This window comes from Molossus molossus, unplaced genomic scaffold, assembly GCF_014108415.1.
Source record: "Molossus molossus isolate mMolMol1 unplaced genomic scaffold, mMolMol1.p scaffold_m16_p_19, whole genome shotgun sequence".
In the NCBI taxonomy this organism is placed as follows: Eukaryota; Metazoa; Chordata; class Mammalia; order Chiroptera; family Molossidae; genus Molossus; species Molossus molossus.
The window spans coordinates 29,969,951-29,990,218 of NW_023425354.1; the positions used below are offsets into that span (position 1 = coordinate 29,969,951).

The 20,268-nt window shown below is 41.6% G+C and overlaps 1 non-coding gene across 1 annotated transcript; it reads left to right on the plus strand.

Moving 5' to 3' along the window:
• The first annotated feature begins 11,776 nt into the window (after positions 1-11,776).
• Positions 11,777-11,883, plus strand: LOC118635102. The gene has a single exon (XR_004960446.1). It is a non-coding gene; the product is annotated as a U6 spliceosomal RNA (small nuclear RNA).
• The last annotated feature ends 8,385 nt before the right edge of the window (positions 11,884-20,268 follow it).

The following is a 20,268-nucleotide window of genomic DNA, read 5'->3' on the forward strand; positions in this document are numbered from 1 at the left end:
AACTACAGCACAACCATCATTCAGAACTGCCTGAAATCAAGCTGAATGGAAGTCCTACAACTACGGAATTAAAGCAGCAGCCACATCGAGACTGCTAGGAGGGGCGGAGGTGGAAGGGCTGGTCCCACACTCACGTGTGGAGGATAAAAATCAGGAGGACACCTTGCTGTGAAGATCCTCCCTAAGGAGGGAGGGGTCCCTGTCCCACACCACGTGCCCAGCTCAGGGTTCCAGTGCCAGGAAGAGAATCCCCATAACTTCTGGCTGTAAAACCAGCATGAACTGAGGCTCAGGGAGGCTGAGGCTTCTCGAGTCCCAGGCAGTCCCTCTTAAAGGGCCCGCACATGAATTTACTCGAACTTGCTCCCTGTAAGCTTGGAGGGAGGCAGCTTGAAAGGCACCAGAGACATACAGGAAATAACTGACCTGTTTGGCTTTGGGATAAGGGCTGGAGAGGCAGCTTTCTCTCAGACAGATGTGCGGAGGAGGCCTTTGTTCCTGTGGTGAGCCCTTCCCTGGGGCGGCAGACACCGCCACATCTGGGACTCCAGCAACCTGGCTCATACTGTTTGCCCTGCCCTGGTGATTCCCTGAGGGCCTGCCCCACCCCACTTTCAGGCTCACCCAAGCTGTTCCCAAAGGCTTTCCCATAGGATTGGCCTGTCTTGGATCCTGTTTCAGATTTTCCTAACATCTCTCAAACAAGCAGCATCTGGTCTCAGTGAGCATCATACCTCTCATTAAGTGGTCCCAGGCCTGTCACTAGAAGCAGCCAGCCTTGGTTCACAGCTTGGCTTTCCCTGGACACCTCCAAGCCCAGCACAAGAAGCAGCCATCAACAGACCACTTTGTAGCTTATGCCGGGTGGCTCCGGATAGAACACAGGCAATGGCTGACCTTGTCCCAGAGCCAGCACACCTAGTGGACAGCTTCAGACCATATCGAAACACCACCACCTAACCACCTCCACAAGTGACACTCAATGAGTGGACTCAGTGGGTACCAGAGCCCTGCTGAAGTAAGTCTTATTCTGTGTGGTGGGCCCGTACACAGCTGATCCTCCAAGGTAGTCAGAAGCCAGTGGTCAGTGGGCACAGCCAGTCCTTGCAGCTGATCAGCCTGAGTAAATCCTTCCCATTGAGAGCCAACAGCAATCAAGATTCATTTAAAGCAGAAGGGTATGCAGTCCACACCAGGGGTGCACCTCAAGGGCCCAGCTAGGGTGACCAGGGAGGCTGTGCCACTGGATCCTACAGGACACCTACAATAATAGGCCACCCTACAAAGCCTAGGAGACATAGCAACTCTACCTAATACATACAAACAATCACAGGGAAGCAGCCAAAATGAGGAGACAAAGAAACATGTCCTAAATGAAAGAAAATAACTAAACAAAATGGAGATAAACAATCAATCAGATGCAGAGTTCAAAACACTGGTTATAAGGATGCTCAAGGAACTTAGTGAGACATTCAAAGAACTTATGGAGAACTCCTAGGAACTTAGTGAGAACATCAACAACATAGAAAAGATTCAGTCAGGCCCTGGCCAGTTTGGCTCAGCAGTTAGAGCATTGGCCTGTGGTCCAGAGAGACCTGGGTTCCCGATAAGGGCATGTATCTTGGTTGCAGTTTGTCCCTGGCCCTGGTTGGGTTGTGTGGGAGGCAGCCACTTGATGTGTCCCTTTCACGTCGATGTTTCTCTCTCTCTCTCTCTTTCCCTTCCTCCCTCCCACTCAATCTGAACAAAAAATGGAAGAATGTTCTCAGGTGAGGATAAAAAAAAAAAAAAAAGAACCAGTCAGAAATGAAGGATGCACTCACTAAAGTAAAGAATAATTTACAGGGAATCAATATTAGAGTAAGTAAAGCCAAGAAGCAAACCATCAATTTGGAATTTAAGGAAGCATAAAACACCCAACCAGAACAGCAAAAAGAAAAAAGAATTAAAAAAATGAAGGTAGTGTAAGGAGCCTCTGGGACAACTTCAAGCATGTCAACATTTGCATCATAGGGGTGCCAGAAGAAGAGAGAGCAAGAACTTGAAAACCTGTTTGAAAAAATGACAGAAAACTTCCCTAACTTGGTGAAGGAAACAGACATACAAGTCCAGGAAACACAAAGAGTCCCAAACAAGATGAACCCAAAGAGGTCCACACCAAGACATCATTATCAAAATGCCAAAGGTTAAAGACAGAGAGGGAATCTTAAAAGCAGCAAGAGAAAAGTAGTTCATTACCTACAAAGGAACTCTCATAAGATTTTTCAAAAGAAACTTTGCAAGCCAGAAAGGAGTGGCAAAAGATATTCAAGGTGATGAAAAGCAATGACCTACAACCAAGATTGCTCTATCCTGCAAAGCTATCATTTAGAATCGATGGACATATGAAGAATTTCCCAGACAAGAAAAAGCTAAAGGAGTTCATCACCACCAAACCAGTGTTATGAAATGTTGAAGGAGAAGAACAAAAATGAGAACAATAAAATGGCAATTAATACATATCTACCAACAATTGAATCTACGAACAAAATGAGCAAGCAGAAACACACTCATAGATACAGAGAACATTTTGTTGCTTGTCAGATGGGTGGGGGCTGGGGGATGTGTGAAAAAGATGAAGGAATTAAGAAGTACAAATTAGTTGGTAAATTGATGAACCTCAAAGGGAAGCGGGGAGGGAGGGCCGGATGAGATAAACCAAAGAACTTCTATGCATATATGAATAACCAATGGACACTGATATTAGTGTGGGGAAGGCAGGAGGGGGGCGGGATTGGGGAGGAGGGGGGTCAATGGGGAATGTATTACATCTATAATACATTCAACAATAAAGATAAGTTAAAAATAAATACATACATAAATAAAAAGACCAAAAGCCATTCAGTTATTCATTTGGTCACGGGAGGGGTATAGCTTGCACAGAAGTGTGCTGAGTGCGGACAAAGTACTAGAGGAATTCTGAAGAGAAGAGGTGACCTCTTGGGGTATGTGGCGTGGAGAAAAGATGGAGAAGACATTATAGAGGAAACTGAGAAAAAAGTGGTTCATGGAAAGGCATGCTACCAAGCCTGGGTTTTAATTGGTAGGTAACGAAGAGTCATTGCTGGTTTATGAAGTGGGAGTCGCACGGTCAGATACATTTGGGAGTAGTGCCAAAGAATTCAGAGTAAAGACACCAATTAGGCAGCCAGCATTCATGGAAAGAAACAGAAAGCTGTTTTTGTTCACAAAAAAAAAAAACCATAAAGAGATCCCAGAAAATGGAATTTGAATAATGAGAACAGAGTGGGGGGACACATGCATGAGATCGGTGAATTTTCACATGTGACAATGGATTATGAAGCGGGGAGAGGAGAGATCAGAGGTGACTCAGGTTTACACCTCTGCTACTAGAACAGTAGTGGTATCACAATGAGAAACAGAGAAAAGAATAATTGGATTAAGCTAAATCCAGACACTAAAAGCAGCATGATGGAGTGGGAAAAGACCTGGGGTCAGGCCTCCGTCTGCCAATCACTGGAAGGTGAGCCTGGGAAAAGTACTGACACTCTTAGAACTTCAATTTCTCTCTCTGTTACATGAAATGACTGATACACCCCTGAAACTATTACTACAACTAACATCGATCGGTCCCATGATCCTCCTCCTCATTATATAGATAAAGATACTGAAGCAAAATGAAGAGCAGAACGGAAATTCAAGGCCAGGCAGGCTGACTCCAGAGCCCGCCCTTTAGAGCGTAGCTGCTACACAACTTCGCAATCAGAAGTGAAACACTTGGCACATGATAGAGGCCTTTACACCCTTGTTACTTAGGTGGGAACTTGTTAGAAATGCAGACTCTCAGCCCCTGCCCCAGACCTACAAGGCCAGAATCTGCATTTTAGCAAGATCTCTAGGTGATTTGTGGGCACAATGAACTTTCTGGTAAATCTTTGGTTCTCAAAATTGTCAGCACATTGAAAAAACTTGGGGAACTTTAAAAAATGATGACGGCTGCATCCCTCTCCCAGAGATTCTGATTTAATTAGCTCAGGATGTTGCTGGGCATCAGAATCTTATTAAAAACATTTTTTTTGTTAATCCTCACCTGAGGATATTTTTTCCCACTGATTTTTAGAGAGAGTGAAGGGGGTGGGGAGGAGGATGCATCGATGTGAGAGAGACATCAATTGGTTGCCTCCTGCATTCATCCTGACCAGGGCCAGGGACAAACCTGCAACCCAAGTACGTGCCCTTGACCAGGTAATCAAACCTGAGACCTTTTGGATTGTGGTCTGATGCTCTAACCATTGCTCAGCTAGGGCTGGTCATCAGAATTTTAAAAATTCTCCTGGTGAGTCTAATATGCTGCAAAGTTCGAGAACCACTGTTACAAATGTTAAGTTTCCTTCCACTCATTTCCCTCTCTTACCTCACAGAGAGGAAATGGGTTGTTAGCATGAGTGTCTGAAGAAAGACTAGATGTTAAACACTGGTGAGTCCCAGTACTTATCTTGTAGTTGGTGCAAGTTCAAGTCCACAGACTCAGGTAGAGAAGACATATACATTGCTTTATTCTTTAGGGAACTTCTATAGCTGTGACTAAGGGATTTGTATCATCCTTGATATCATTTGTCCAAGTCTGTGTTCACTGAGTCAGTCATTATTCTTCCAACTGAAAACAAAGTTTCCCAGCCCAGAAGTCCTCTTTACAAATGTGGTACAGGAAGAAAACACTTTTGTTACTGAGTAAGCATTAAACTAGAATGTGATGTGTATCCCAAGCCATCTGCTGAGAGATTACAAAGTCAGGAAAGAGTCTCAGTCCCTTCTGTAGCCAAGCAGATACCCATTACACACATGTTCTCAAGATAAATGATAACTAGTGTCCAAGTAAGAGGACCTGGTGGCACCCCTTGTCACACAGAGTTCCTCTGGTAGTTGTGGCGACAGCCTGGTAATTGGGGTGACCATCTGTGATTCATATAAAGGAAAAATATAGTTTTTATTATTATTATTTTTTATAACAAGAAGTAGTTTTGGAGAGAGGCTCCTACCTTCCCACAGAAACTTGGAATCAGGGATGCTACTTTCCTTCTATGTTTACATTCCAAACACATGGGTCCCAGGTCCTTGAGAAAAACATTCCTGGGTCATAAAGTTGGCCAAAGGCTTATTTAGCTTTTACAAAGGTTTACTTACATTTCAAATATTTACTTACACTTCAAAGAAACTGAGAAAGAGTTTACAATAGCAAGGTTTCTAAAGTAAATGCTCTAAGGAAAGGGAGGGGAGGTGTGTGTCTCTCTTCATTCCATTTCAACAGGAAGAGTGAAACCTCGTATTTATTTATTGTTTAAAGAATAGTTTATTGATTTTTAGAGAGAGAGGAAGGGTGAGGGAGAGAGAGAAACATCGATCCACTGCCTCCTGCATGCCCTTAACTGGGGATGGAACCTGCAACCTGGGCATGTGGCCTTGGCCGGTAACTTCCTGGTGCACAGGATGATACAGGATGACACCCGACCAACTGAGCCACACAGCTCAGGGCTGAAACCTCTGATTTTTTAATTTGCATTTGCCCTTGCTTCACCCAGCTGCTGTCCATGCTTGAGGGCTTGAGAATTGCTCTGATGCTTCAGTGTGCTGATGGCATAGAAATATCAAGTAGGGTGTGGCACCATCTACCAGACACACCGTGCAACTGGAACCTATGTGGCTCTGGCCCCTTTCCTGGGCCCGCAGTAGAAGAAGCAGAACCCAGTGCTCCTGAGCAGTCAGTTCTTAAACTTACCTTGTGTTGTGCTGTTCTGCAGGGGTCCTGGCTCAGAAGCAGGGCCCATCCTCCTCCTTTCTCTCCTCTCCCCTCAGTTCAGGGGATGCTCTTCTATTCTGAGGGTTCTGTTTTAGAACCTCAGTCCCAAGACCTGCCTGTCTGGTTCATGGCTCCATCATCACTTTCTAGTTGTGTGGCTGGTACAGAAAAGGCAGACAATGAAAATGTGTAGGATGAAAAAGACAAGAAAAACAAACAAAAAAAACCAGAAGGACAAGAAGAATAGAAAGAAAGAAAAAAAAACAAAACAAAAAGGAAAAATAAAAACAAACATACAAAAAACCTACCAAAAAAAAAGTATAGAATGAATACTGTTTTCTGAACATTTTGTCCGGGTCCGGGGTCCTCTTCATTACAAGGCCAAGGACTGGGAGATCACTTTGTTTTGTTTTGAAACTTAAGTCCCCTTGGCACTGAACACAGTGTAATCTGTTTGCTTGAAGGAAGTTAGGGGTAGAGGTGGTGAGGGGGATAAACTACCTGGAGACAGATAGGTAGCTCAAAGACATCACACTCCTCATCTTTTTAGTATTTATAAATTCAAGCAAATTAGATATGTACTCATTTTCTATGTTGGTGAATTTTTAGTGAGTGACATGCTGGGATTTTGGCATTAAACTTTGGGGGAAATAGCATCTCTTCTAACTCGTTTTTATGTAAGGTTGAATTTTTGCTTTAATGTGGAAAATAATATTGAAAGGAAAATAATAAATGAATTAATTAAAAAACTTTTTTTCTTTTCTTAATTGAATTTACCAGGGTGACATTGGTGAATATAATTATATAGGTTTTGGAGGTACAGGTCTACAGCACATCATCTGTATTGTATTGTGTGTTCACCACCCCAAGTCTCCTTCCATCACCTTTATCCCCCCTTTATCCTATTTCCTACCTCCCCCAGCCCTCTTCCCTCTGGCATAATTTATTTTTATGTAATGCATTTAGGCACATATATTTCACCCTTTAAAGTACCTAATTTTGGCCCTGGCTGGTTTGGCTCAGCAGTTAGACTGTCAGCCTGTGGGCCAGAGAGACCCGGGTTCGGTTCCCGCTAAGGGCACGTACCTCGGTTGCAGTTTGTCCCCGGCCCTGGTTGGTCGTGTGGGTGGCAGCCACTCGATGTGTCCCTTTCACGTCGATGTTTCACTCTCTCTCTCTCTCTTCCTCTCTCTCCCTCCCTCCCACTCTATCTGAACAAAAAATGGAAAAATGTCCTTGGGTGAGGATAAAAAAATAAAATAAAGTACCTAATTTTGGTACTTTACAAGGGTCATACATTTTGGTTTTTTTTTGTACCTGCCCCTAACAGGAACCGAACCCGGAACTCTCTGGTCCACAGGCCAACGCTCCAACCGCTGAGCCAAACTGTCCAGGGCACATGTTTTAACCCATTTAACATTTTGCCTGTCCTACATATAAATGTTGTAACCGGTTTTTATCCTAAAAAGCATACCAGATAGAACTGACAACAACACGAATTTATATTAAATGAATGTTGCCTCCAGGTTGTTGCAACTCTGAATCTCCTTTCCCCGCTAGTTTATGTTCTTTTTAAAAAAAATTTTAATAAATTAATTAAAAAAATTTTTTTTTCTTTATTGATTTTAGAGAGAGGGGAAGGGAGAGGGAAAGAGAGACAGAAATATCAATGGGCAAGAACATCGATTGGCTGCCTCCTGCATGCCCCCCACTAGGGATCAGGCCCACAACCTGGGCATGTGCCCTGACCAGGAACTGAACCAGCGACCTCTTAGTGGTTGATGCCCAACCACTGAGCCACCCTGGCCAGGCTATTAATTTATTTTTGTTGCAGATGTTTCTCCTTTTTCCCCTATTGACACCCTCCTTCCGATCCCCGCCCCTTCCCCAGCATTGTTGTCTATGTCCATGGTTACGCATACATGCAGGGAAGTTCTGTGCTTTATCTTTTTCCCACCCCTCGACCCCCTCTATGAATCTCTTTTCTTTGGAGAGACACATCAATCAGTCCATTTGATCTTCCTTTTTTTTTTAATCCTCACCCGAGGATATTTTTCTATTTATTTTCAGGTAGAGAGAGGGAGAGACAGAGAGAGAGAGAGAGGAACATCGACGTGAGAGGAACACATCCACTGGTTGCCTCTCACATAATTCCAACTAGGGCCACAACTGAGGTACCTGCCCTTGGCTGGAATTGAACCCGGCACTAATTGGTCCACCGACCGATGCTCTACTGCTGAGCCAAACCAGCTAGGGCCCAGTTGATCTTTGAATTTTGGGGATAATCCCATAGAGTTTGGGTATTGTTTTATTTATTAAGTAATTTCTTTGGCAGCTGAAGATATTGTTTATATTTATTTATTTATCCTCACCCGAGGACATTTTTTGATATTTTGTTCAGATAGAGTGGGAGGGGGAGAGAGAGAGAAACATCAACGTGAAAGGGACACATTGAGTAGTTGCCACCTGCACGACCCAACCAGGGCCAGGGACAAACTGCAACCGAGGTACGTGCCCTTAGTGGGAACCGAACCTGGGTCTCTTTGGACCACAGGCAGACGCTCTAACCGCTGAGCCAAACCGGCCAGGGCGATATGTTTCTTTTTAAATGTATCATACATTTTTTTTTTTTTATCCTCACCCGAGGACATTTTTCTATTTTTTGTTCAGATAGAGCGGGAGGGAGAGAGAGGAAGAGAGAGAGAGAGAGAGAGAAATATCAACGTGAAAGGGACACATCGATTGGCTGCCACCCGCACGACCAACCAGGGCCGGGGACAAACTGCAACTGAGGTACGCGCCCTTAGCGGGAACCGAACCCGGGTCTCTCTGTACTGCAGACCGACGCTCTAACCGCTGAGCCAAACCAGCCAGGGCTATCATACATTTTAATAGAATTATAGATGTGTAATTAGTTAGCAAATAAAGGTGTATTTTTTTTGTACTTCAGAAAATTGATTTAAGTGACTGGCCTTTACTGGTTTGTTCTTTTTTTGTTACATTGTTGATTTTTCTACTCATAGGAGCATGCCTCTACATGGTATGGCTTACGCTTGTGCTTCATGTGTCAGTTAAGAACATAATTAGACAAACAGGTTTGTATTGGAACGTGTTTGTCAGCATTTTTCAGCATGTTTCAAGGTTCGTGAGCAAATTTTACATGCATTTCCCTATGTCCTGCACATACGTTCCATATGGAGTGATTAAGCTGAGTACAGTACGCATGCAGGTGTGTTAACATACCGAATCCATTCTTTGCTGCTGTAACTCGAGTGAAAACCAGGGCTCTTCCTCTGATCAAGGACTTTGGCTTGGGTCCTGTTTTCTCTGGCATCCTCCCCAGCACTTTCCCTTCCTACCTTGTTCTCTGCCGTTCAGCACACACACACAGAATGTTTCCTGCTTAAAAATGAATGTTACTAGAGGGTGAGGCCAGTTTAGGATCAATTACACACAGTTTTGGTGCAAGTACAATTGCACTTCTGGTCACATTATTAGCTTCGCGGACTATAAGCACTAAAAAAAACTTCAGGAATTCAGCTTCCTTTTCTCCATGCCCCTTTTCATCTTGAGGTCACTTGATTAAGTACCAACCTTTGAGGTCATAGTTCTTAGGCTAAAACTGTGCATCCACCCACGGGTCCCGCTTGAGCTACGCATTTAGCTTTTCTATTCAGATCCCTAGAAGAGAGGTCTTTGTGGGGTCCTGGGCACATCTTCCTCGCCAATCTGACAGGCACACTCTCAGTTTCCCTTTCGATCTTTAAAATCCTGCTTTTCCTAAACCCCCTTTTTCTGACTGGTGGCATCAGCCCTTCTATGAGGGAATTTGAGGGAACATTTTAGTAAATATGGGAAGACATTATACATTTGCTTGTGAACGCTTATCAGAGATGGTCATCACGTGGAGCGTTTTCTGGTAAAGAGAAATAGTAACGAGGGTAGAAAAATCAGAGGGTGGCTAATGATGGAGGAAGCCAGAGTTTACAGAAATTTGTCTGCGTGGCTTTCAACATCCACCCTACCTAAGCAAGCTTGTGTGTGGGCATGACCCTTCTCTGACAATAGGGCTGGTTGCTTCCTGGTCCCGGGTACATGTCCTGCACAACTATTGTAGCAGCAACAGTCTACAGACTGAATCGAGTGCTTATGTGTTTCCAATGCCTGGAGTGCATGATGTTTTTCCTCTTTTGTCCTCTCCAAGAGCTTCCCTGGGGACGGATTGTGTGGGAAGCGTGGGGAGACCTGTGTGGATCACACATGCCGTCATTCCTATCTGTAACCAAAATTCCTATGTCTTTGGATATGATTTTTGCTTCTTGGTCTTCACACAATCATTTGAAGTATCGACTTTTATTTTCAGGCTTAGAATGCCGTCCCATTGTCCACACTGGCTGGACGAACGTGCCCCTTCCAGAAGCAAACTCTCCATATCCTGTGTCCCTCTCTGCTTTCTTACTCCACGATGCCCATGGCCTCCTTAGTTTTCTGCTGCCAGGGAAGAGCCCTCCAGCTTCCCCTGACAGCTTCTATAGATGCATCTGGGTCTGTCTCCCATCCTCCTCTTCCTTCTTGCTTTCAAATTCTCAGTCTCTAAGTGTCTGAGCACCTTCCAGCTGCTCAGCACTGTTGTGTCGCTTTGGAGGACGCCATCTGCACAGCTCATAGCACACTTGCACTTGTATTTACACGTGGGCCCCTTGATGTATAAAGATTGGAGTCCCAGAAGTAATACATTTAGGCCTTTTACAAAGACACATTTTACAAAGGAACTTTTAGCTCTACATAAAAAAAAATGTCGTTTTGTTTTAAATTATATTTCCTTACAAGTTTGGAAGAGGTGGTAATCCGACCTCGGATATTAAATGGATGGCATTTAAAATACATAGATTTACAAAAGTTTGATTTCTCCATAACCTTTAAGTGAGGTTCAAAATGCTTGGTAATTGTTTTCTTCTTAACTGGACTCTGAATGTCTCAAGGGCAAAGAGTGCGCGTCTTATGTTTCTTTGGAATCTGCTCCAACTCCCACTAATTAAGTGGGTTTTCCCACTAATCCCTTTGACTGAACGCTTATTTAATGCTTTGAACAAATGAATGAATATCAGAGTAGAGATCTTTCATAGACTGTATCTCTTGTCTTGAAAATGAAATGATTATTGTTAAACTTCTCTTAAAAATATGTTTTGAGTTCTGGAAATGTTCATTTCAGGGCTCAGGTTTATTTGGAGTCTCTTGTTGTATGACCGGGGGAGGAGTTGCTCTCACAGGGATTATGCTGTCTATCGAGGACAGCGTGATAATCCTCTCTTCTCGGGTGTGGAGCTGTGTTCAGGTTAGAGACACTAATACAGCATACCAGCAATTATTCAGTGTAATACAACTGAATTACATAAACCAGCGATTTTTCAACCTTTTTCAGCTTCATGGCATACATACATTAATTACTAAAATTCTGTGGTGCACCAAAAATTATAGTTTTTGCCGATCTGACAAAAACATAGGTATAATTTTGATTCGTTCACCCTGGATGGCTATTGTATTGGCCGTTGTCACATTTTTATTTGACAGTCTAAGGGAAAAGAGGTCAGTCCCCCTGACTAACTAGTCAGGTATTGCATGTTTTAAAAATTCTTGCAGCGCCCTGGCTGGTTTGGCTCAGCGGTTAGAGCGTCGGCCTGCGGACCAAGGAGTCCTGGGTTTGATTCTGGCCAAGGGCATGTACCTCAGTTATGGTTAGTCCCTGGCCTCAGTTGGGGTCATGTGGGTGGCAACTAATTGATGTTTCTCTCTCTCTCTCTCCCTCCCACTCTGTCTGAAGATAAATATAAAAAAAATAAATTCTTGCAGTACATAGGTTAAAAATTGCTGACATCGATCATATTATTTTGCATGAATATAATCCTTCTACTAAAGTGAATAATTTTGAGCATTTGGAGAAAGCTGAGGTCTGTAGTTTTTCCCTAAAAAATCATTATTGTGCTTGCTTCGTCAGCACATATACTAAAATTGGAATGATTCAGAGAAGGCTGGCACGGCCTCTGTGCAAGGATGACATGCAAATTTGTGAAGTGTCCCAAAAAAATCATTACCTTTGAGCCCTTCCTAAGCAGCCACAAGACTAGCTACTCATGCCTTAAAAGAGACGTTCACTGAAGTCAGCACTGTTTGAGAATTAAGAAAACCTTTTCTATTCCCTTCGATAAATTTTCAGTGTTAACCTAAAGATTAAGGTTGAGTAAAATAGAATCTATCCTTTTTCGGAACTGTATGATAACTTTGAGAGCTTGTTTGGAAGTTCTACCAGGGAATCGAAGCTACTCATGTACCCTTGACCGAAGAATGGTCCTTTTCTCTGTTGGGGAAAGTCGCCAGCGTGCAGCTTCTGGCTGACGCTCATGGAGCAGTGAAGGAGGAAGAGGTCACCTGCCTAGCCAAGCCAGTCCGATCAGCCGATCAACCCTGGCAGCCAGATCACCCCCACATCCTCCATGATAACTTTGATAGTTTAGCTACATTACCTTTTTCCTTTTTTTTAAAATCCCCACCTGAGGACATTTTTCCATATCTTGTTCAGATAGAGTGGAAGGGAGAAAGAGAGGAAGAAACATTGACGTGAAAGGACACATCAAGTGGTTGCCACCCGCACAACCCAACCAGGGCCAGGGACAAACCACAACCGAGGTACGTGCCCTTAGCAGGAACTGAACCCGGGTCTCTCTGGACCGCAGGCCAATGCTCTAACCGCTGAGCCAAACTGGCCAGGGCTCACCTTTTTCCTTTTAACCAAAACTTCAAGTAGTTAGAAATCAATAAATTTTGAGCTATGTATGAAAAATAATCGGGTATTAAGATAAGAATGCATGATTCATTTTCTGATTTCATGCTCAACACAGGTGCTGATTTCTTGAAGACTGTCGTCTGCAATGCTATGCTCATGTTGTGGTACAAAGCGTTCTGAAATTTGTGAACATTTTTTATTTCCTTTTAATTTTTTTGTTTTTTCCCCCTCAATTTGACTTTTGTTTCTCTTTGGCTGCTTATACCACTGGTCCATTCAGTAAAAAAATTTTTAAAAGTGTAATACATTTAATGATGTCTTTTGGCTTAAATTATAGACAATTATCTTGGGAAATTAATACATTTTCTGAAATTTATTCCAGTCTATATGAACGACATAACTGTTGGTAGGCAGACATAGTTGCCCTTCACTGATTCCACATTCTGTCACACTTTTACAAGTTATTTTCACACTATTGCCTTCAATAAAACTCATTATACTAATCCTTTGAGCTTCAACTTCTTCTTAATCACTTTCTCAAATGTCTCATCTTGTCAATGGCTCAGTCCATCAATCATTGCTGACTCAGAAATGAAATTTGATGCTATGTTGACATACAGGTGCCACAAGTTCAGCTATTCTCAAAAATCATTATCTTGGAAACTTCTCTAAGTAGCCAAGAAAGGTGACTTATACCTTGAAAGAAATGGTCACTGAAGTCAGCATTGTTGGAAAATTAGGGAAACATTTTCAGTTCTCTTTGAGAAACGCCGTGTTAATCTTTTAGGATTAACTTTGATCTTTTTCTAGCTGTATGATTTTATGTTTCACCTTTGATAGTTTACCTATATTATTCTACCACTGTACTTGCATATTATAAGCAATCAATAACTGTTTTTTGCTTTTGAGTTGAGTAAAGTACCTATCAGACAGACTTTGCTTGATTCCTTTTTGGAGACGGCATGTGTGCTTTTGTCTGCGACACACTTCTGGAAATGACCCTTTCTCTGTGGTCGGTGTTAGATAGTGTTCCTAGTCCCTTTGCAAGAAAGAAGATGCCATGTACAGACATTTTCACTCTTCTAACTTCTCTTCCAAATAAAACAGATAATCTTTCACTTAAAAAAGGGGGTAAGGTGTTGAGATTTCATGGAAGGAGGAGGGTACCTCGCCACTCATCCTATGGGCCAAGCTGAGCATTTCGTACCATGTTGACATTTGCAGTGTCTCAGCGAATTAGGGGGCTGTAGTGTTTGCAGAATAGGGGCTGATATCTGCGGTTAATAATTTTGCTTCCAGATGTTTTTCATACATTAAATGGAAGCTTTCCTGAGTTATTAATTGAAGAAGCCCAAGATCTTTTTTTTTTCCTTAAGAGCTTTTAAAAATAAACTTCATTAGAGAATATAATATTTTAGAATCATATTGGTGAGGTGAGATCACAAATTGGTTTTTAGTGGACTCACCCAGGGGGAGTTTGTTTCATTCCAGGGCTTCTGAAGACTGTAGTTCTACATCCAGTGCCTGAAACGTCCACTCCATTCGTCTCCATCATGGGAGACTCAAACGCATCAGCAGGGGTGCGATCTGCTGCTGTAACACTCGGCTCTGAGATGACATTACAACGCAGAGTCGGTTACTGACATAATCCCTTTCCCTAGACTGCGATGAATGCTTCTTAGCTTCCGAAAATGACCTTGTACTCTTAAGTTCTTAGAATACTCCAGGTTAGAACTCTAAACCATAGCATATTGTAAGTTAGTATCTTTGGCTGTTGCAGTTTCTTGAAAACAGTTTCCAGAACTTAGTCTGTGATGGGTAGGCTGGAAGATAGTACTTGTCTGAAATGCCATTTGCTCCTCGCAGCTGAGAGCCAACCAAGGTTTCCAGACTGCACTGGATTGAGGTCTTCTCTGCTTTCTCACCTCTGGGTGGCTCTTACATCTGTTTTGAGAAAGATTATGACATTCTCCTCAATATTTTAAATAATTTCCTGGGAAGTTTATGCAGAAGTCAATGTAATTTATAGATGTACATTTGTACAATATTATAACAATACTGTTTTTTTGGCGATCTTGCCTTTGTCCTTTTAAGAAGTAACTATGGCAACGTGACTCTAACACCTATAATTTGTTTTGCTACTGGACAGATATTTTGAACATTACTCAAGTCTGTGGTGTCCTTAAGAAGAAAGTTGGAATAATGTTAATTCCAAAACCAGATAAAGACACTACAAAGAAAGAAAACTACAGGCCAATATCCCTGATGAACATAGACGCCAAAATCCTTAACAAAATATTAGCAAATTGGATCCAGAAATACATTAAAAAATTATTCACTGTGACCAAGTGAATGGGATTCATCCCAGGGAAGCAAGGCTGAAAATCATATGATTATATCAAGGGATGCTAAAAAATCATTTGAAAAAATCCAGCACTCATTTCTGATAAAAAGCTCAGCAAAGTGGGAATAGAGTAATCATATTTTGACATAATAAAGGCCATATATAAAAAACCTACAGCCAAAATCATACTCAATGGTCAAAAACTAAAAGCATTTCCCTTAAGAACAGGAACAAGACAGGGATGCCCACTTTTGCCACTTTTATTTAACATAGTACTGGAAGTCTTAGCCACAGCAATTAGACAAGAAGAAAAAATAAAAGGGATCCAAATTGGAAAGGAGGATGTAAAACTGTCATTATTCGCAAATGACATGATATTGTACTTAGAAAACCCTAAAGACTCCATCAAAAATCTACTAGATTTAATAAATGAATTTGGCAAAGTAGCAGGATACAAAATTAACATCCAGAAATCGATGACATTTTTTTTCTTATTTTATTTTGTTGATGGCATTCTTATACATCAACAATGAACACTCAGAAACTAAAAAACAAACAAAAAACTAATCCCATTAACCATTGCAACAACAAAAATACCTAGGAATAAACTTAACCAAAGAGGTAAAAGACTGGTTCTCAGAAAACTACAGGAAATTGAAAAAAGAAATAGAGGAAGATATAAAAATACCATGTTCATGGATTGGAAAAATCAACCTCATTAAAATGTCCATACTACTCAAAGCAATCTACAGATTCAATGCCATCCCTATTAAAGTACCAAGGGCATATTTCACTGATCTAGAACAAATACTCCAAATTTTATATGGAACCACAAAAGACCCCAAATATGGAACCCACAGCAATCTTGAAAAAGAAGAACAAAGTGGGAGGGATCACAATACCAGATATCAAGTTATACTACAAAGTCATTGTAATCAAAACAGCCTGGTACTGGCATATGAACAGGCAAAAAGATCAATGGACAGAACAGAGAACCCAGATATCGACCCAAGACAGTATGCACAATTAATATTCAACAAAGGAGGCAAGAGCATACAATGAGACAGTCTCTTCAATAAATGGTGTTGGGAAAATTGGACAGCTACATGCAAAATAATGAAACTAGACCACCAACTTACACTACATACAAGAATAAACTGAAAATGGATAAAAAACTTACATGTAACCTGTGAAATCATAAAAATCCTAGAAGAAATTGTAGGCAAAAAAAAAATCTCAGACATCATATGTAGCAGAATTTTCACTGATTCATCGCCTAGGGCAAGAGAAACAAAGGAAAAAATTAATAAATGGGACTATATCAAAATAAAAAGCTTCTGCAAAGCAAAATAAACCAGTATCAAAATGAAAAGGGAACCCACTCTTTGGGAGAACATATTTGCCAACAATTGGTCAGATAAGGGGTTAATATCCAAAATATATAGAGTACTCACACAACTCAATGAAGGAAGACAAACAATCCATTAAAAAATGGGCAGAGGACTTGAATAGACACTTCTCCAAACAGGATATACAAATGGCCGGGAGACATATGAAAAATGCTCAACATCTCTAATCATCAGAAGATACAAATTAAAACGACTATGAGATATAACCTCACACCTGCCAGAATGGTGGCCATCAACAAATCCTCAAACAACAAATGCTGGCGATGATGTGGAGAAAAGGGTACTCTAGCACACTGTTGGTGGGAATGCAGACTGGTGCAGTCACTGTGGAAAACTATATGGTGTTTCCTCAAAAAATTAAAAATGAAACAGGCATTTGACCCAGTGATCCCACTTCTTGGAATATATATTAAGAAGCCTGAAACACCAATCAGAAAGAATATATGCACTCCTGTGTTCATAGCAGTGCTATTTATAATGGCTAAGATCTGGAAACAGCCTAATGCCTATCAGTAGATGAGTGGATAAAAAAGTCGTGGTACATTTACATAATGGAATATTATGCAGCTGTAAGAAAGAGAGAGCTCTAACTTTTTGAGAGGATCTGGAGGGACCTGGAGAGTATGATGCTAAGTGAAATAAGCCAGTCGGAGAAAGACAAGTACCACATGATCTCATTTATTTGTGGAACATGAACAAAATGAGCTATCGACCAAAAGAGACCCAGAATCATGGAAGTAGGGAACAGACTAACAAACCTCAGAGGGATGGGGGTGGAAAGGGTGGGAAGAGATAAACCAAAGAACTTATATGCATATATGCACGACCAATCGACACAGACATTAGGATGGGGAAAGCAGGAAGGGGGTGGGAGCAGGAAGGAGGGGGTCGATGGGAAAAAAAGGGGAACATCTGTAATACTGTCAACAATTCAAAAAGAAAGAAGCAAGCTGGACCATGCGATGCATGTCCTAATGCAATCTTATAATGAGCTCTCATATGCTTTCATATTTCCTGTGGTTTGGTCAGCAAAATAAACATTTCATCTCCCTTCTCTCTAGGAATTGATCTGTGATACACTCTGGGCTTGTCCTTTATATGTCATTTATAAATGGTAACAAAATAGTGGTTGAAGTGTTATCTCAATGTTTGCTTCCTTCCACCTTATCATTTCATATTGACATTGATATTACAAATGAGTAAACTGGGTTTGTTTTTTTTTTAACAGAGCTTTATGAATATTTCCTTTTTGTCAAGTGTCATTTGATAAGCCACTGATATATTTTTTTAAGTGATTACTTGCAGCATTTTATTATTTAAGGAGATTGTTTGGAAAACATTACTCGAGCTACATCCTGGGCGATTTAGTCATCACTTTGTCTCCACTTGTAGATCTTTTGAACACTCTCTAATTCCATGAAGTCGTTAAGCAAGTCGGGCTACTTCTATGGTCTCAAACCCTTTGGCTTGTTCCTCTTCTCTGCCTACTGTAAACTTTGTTTCATGTTTCTAATCCCCGTGAGGACCAGTGCCGCTTCCAGCATGCTCACCATTCTTGTCGGCTGTCCCTTGAGGTCAGAAAGACAAGAACCTTATGAATCGGGATCAAAAGTCAACAGGTAAAAATTCATATGCAAGTAGACACTGGTTCTTCCTTCTTATGGAGAAGTCTAACTCTTAGAAGAAAGGAACACATTTCTCTAATTTAAAAGTTGACTGGAAAACTGAACTTTAGTTTCGAAATAGAACATAGGCTCGTGTGTGGTTTTAAAATAATTTTAAGTACAGGATATTATTCAGCACTCTAAATATATTTCATGATCCAAAAGGGTACAATAGTTTCAGTTTTAAGAATGAAACATGCTTTTTAACACATGATACTGCATCTCTGTATGTTCTAGCCTTTTCTAAAACTGTCAACACCCATTTAGCACAAATGCAGCATTTTAACACATGGCCAAGGCAACCCAGAAGGAGGGTTTTCACCTCAAGGTGGTTTTCAGAGTAGTCGTGTATTGTTGCCTTGACATGAGGAGAATATTTGCCATAAACACAGGTCCCAGGTGGTACAGGACAAGAGGACTAGTCTGGGAAGGTTCACGGAGAGGCTGTGAAGGCCCGAGAGACTGGAGGCTGCACTCAACTGGTTTCCGTTTCTGTCCTGTCATTAACCCAGGCTGGATCAGCTTGTTCACCTTTCTTAATTTTTCAGTACTGGAGAAACATCCAAGATTTATTTATTTATTTATTTTATCCCACCCAAGGACATTTTTCCATTTTTTGTTCAGATAGAGTGGGAGGGAGAGAAAGAGAGAGAAACATCAACGTGAAAGGGACACACCGAGTGGTTGGCCACCTACATGACCCACCAGGGCCGGGAACAAAACTCAAACCCAAATATGCGTCCTTAGCAGGAAACGAACCCGGGTCTCTCTGGACCGCAGGCCGACATTCCAACTGCTGAGCCAAACCAGCCAGGGCCAAGATTGAATTTTTAATTACTATTTTATTTAATTTTTTTTACATGTATCTTTTCAGAGAGAGAGAGAGAGAGAGAGAGAGAGAGAGAGAGAGAGACATCAATGCGAGAGAGACACATCAATTGGTTGCCACCACACAACCCCAACTGGGGCTGGGAACGAACCACAACCGAGGTACATGCCCTTGGCTGGAATGGAACCTGTGACTCCTTGGTCCGCAGGCCGACACTCTAACAGCTGAGCCTAACCTGCCAGGGCTTATTATTTTATTTTTTGATGACAGTTTGCATTCAGCATTATTTTGTATCAGTTTCTGGTGCACAGCATAGGGGATAGACATTCAGATACTTTATAGCACGTTTCCTTCTGTAATTCAAGTGTCCACTTGCAAGATTTAATTTACTGTAGTGGTTTGATGGGAAACATGTTTGATTGAAGGCAAGTTAACATTGCTCTTTTTCTCCTAGTAGTGGCTTCATGCTTGGCTATTCACCGTTGTGGTTAGCTATTTAAGCAGAAGTCTTGTGCCTATGGTTCATTTTTATATTTTATTCAGCGTGCCTAGAAGATGGAAACCTACATTTTTAGGTTGTCTTGATTATTCTGGTTTGATACTCCATACAGCTGTCGTTGGTTTTACATTTGAAGGTACAGTTTACATGAACTATATTCAGGTTTATTCTTTTGTAATTTTAAATTTGATTTTTTCTGCCAAGTCCCCTGTTCTTTTCTTGAGGATTGGTTTGTGGGGTTGATTTTCTACTCTGTGATCCATTCATATTAAATTCCTCGAGCAGGGATGTTCTTATGTAGCCTGGCTTTGTCCTATGCCTGTTTCTTCCTGGGACTGATCTTATACCACCTCTAACCCTACTTTAACCCTACTTTAACAGGCTTCATTTTCCCAAGCAAGACAAGACAGCCCTGTGGGCCACCCACGGGGTAAAAGACCTCAGCACTGGAGAGTGGGAGAAGGAAACACCACCTTGGCCAAGTGACGACGTTTGCCTAGAGGTGTGGCTGGATTAGGCGCAGGAACAAGTATCTGAGCACCTCTTCCCTTTGGGGCTGTCAAGGTTTCCAGAAATCTGGCACCGAATCACATGTCCCACCTTGCTTCCCAAGACTTTTATTTTGACCAGTCCCCTAAATGACACAATGTCAGATTCCTGTGAATACTGTGGAATCAAGCCCTTCACCAGAAACACCCCCTAGTGTTTGCTGCCCTCTCTGTGTTAGCTTTCCTCTTCACCTAAAACGGAGCTTTCTCGAAGTAGGAGGCATCTCATATTTCTTTTCATCAGTGATGGACTTTCAACAACTAGGCATTAATTAATTATGGATTGATAATTCTAATAATGGCATCCTTCTTTGTGGGCTCAGCCGTTGGCTATGGTTTTAGGGACACTGAGGTTTAATTTCAGCTATCTCTGAGTTCTGATGTGATGTTGTTAAAA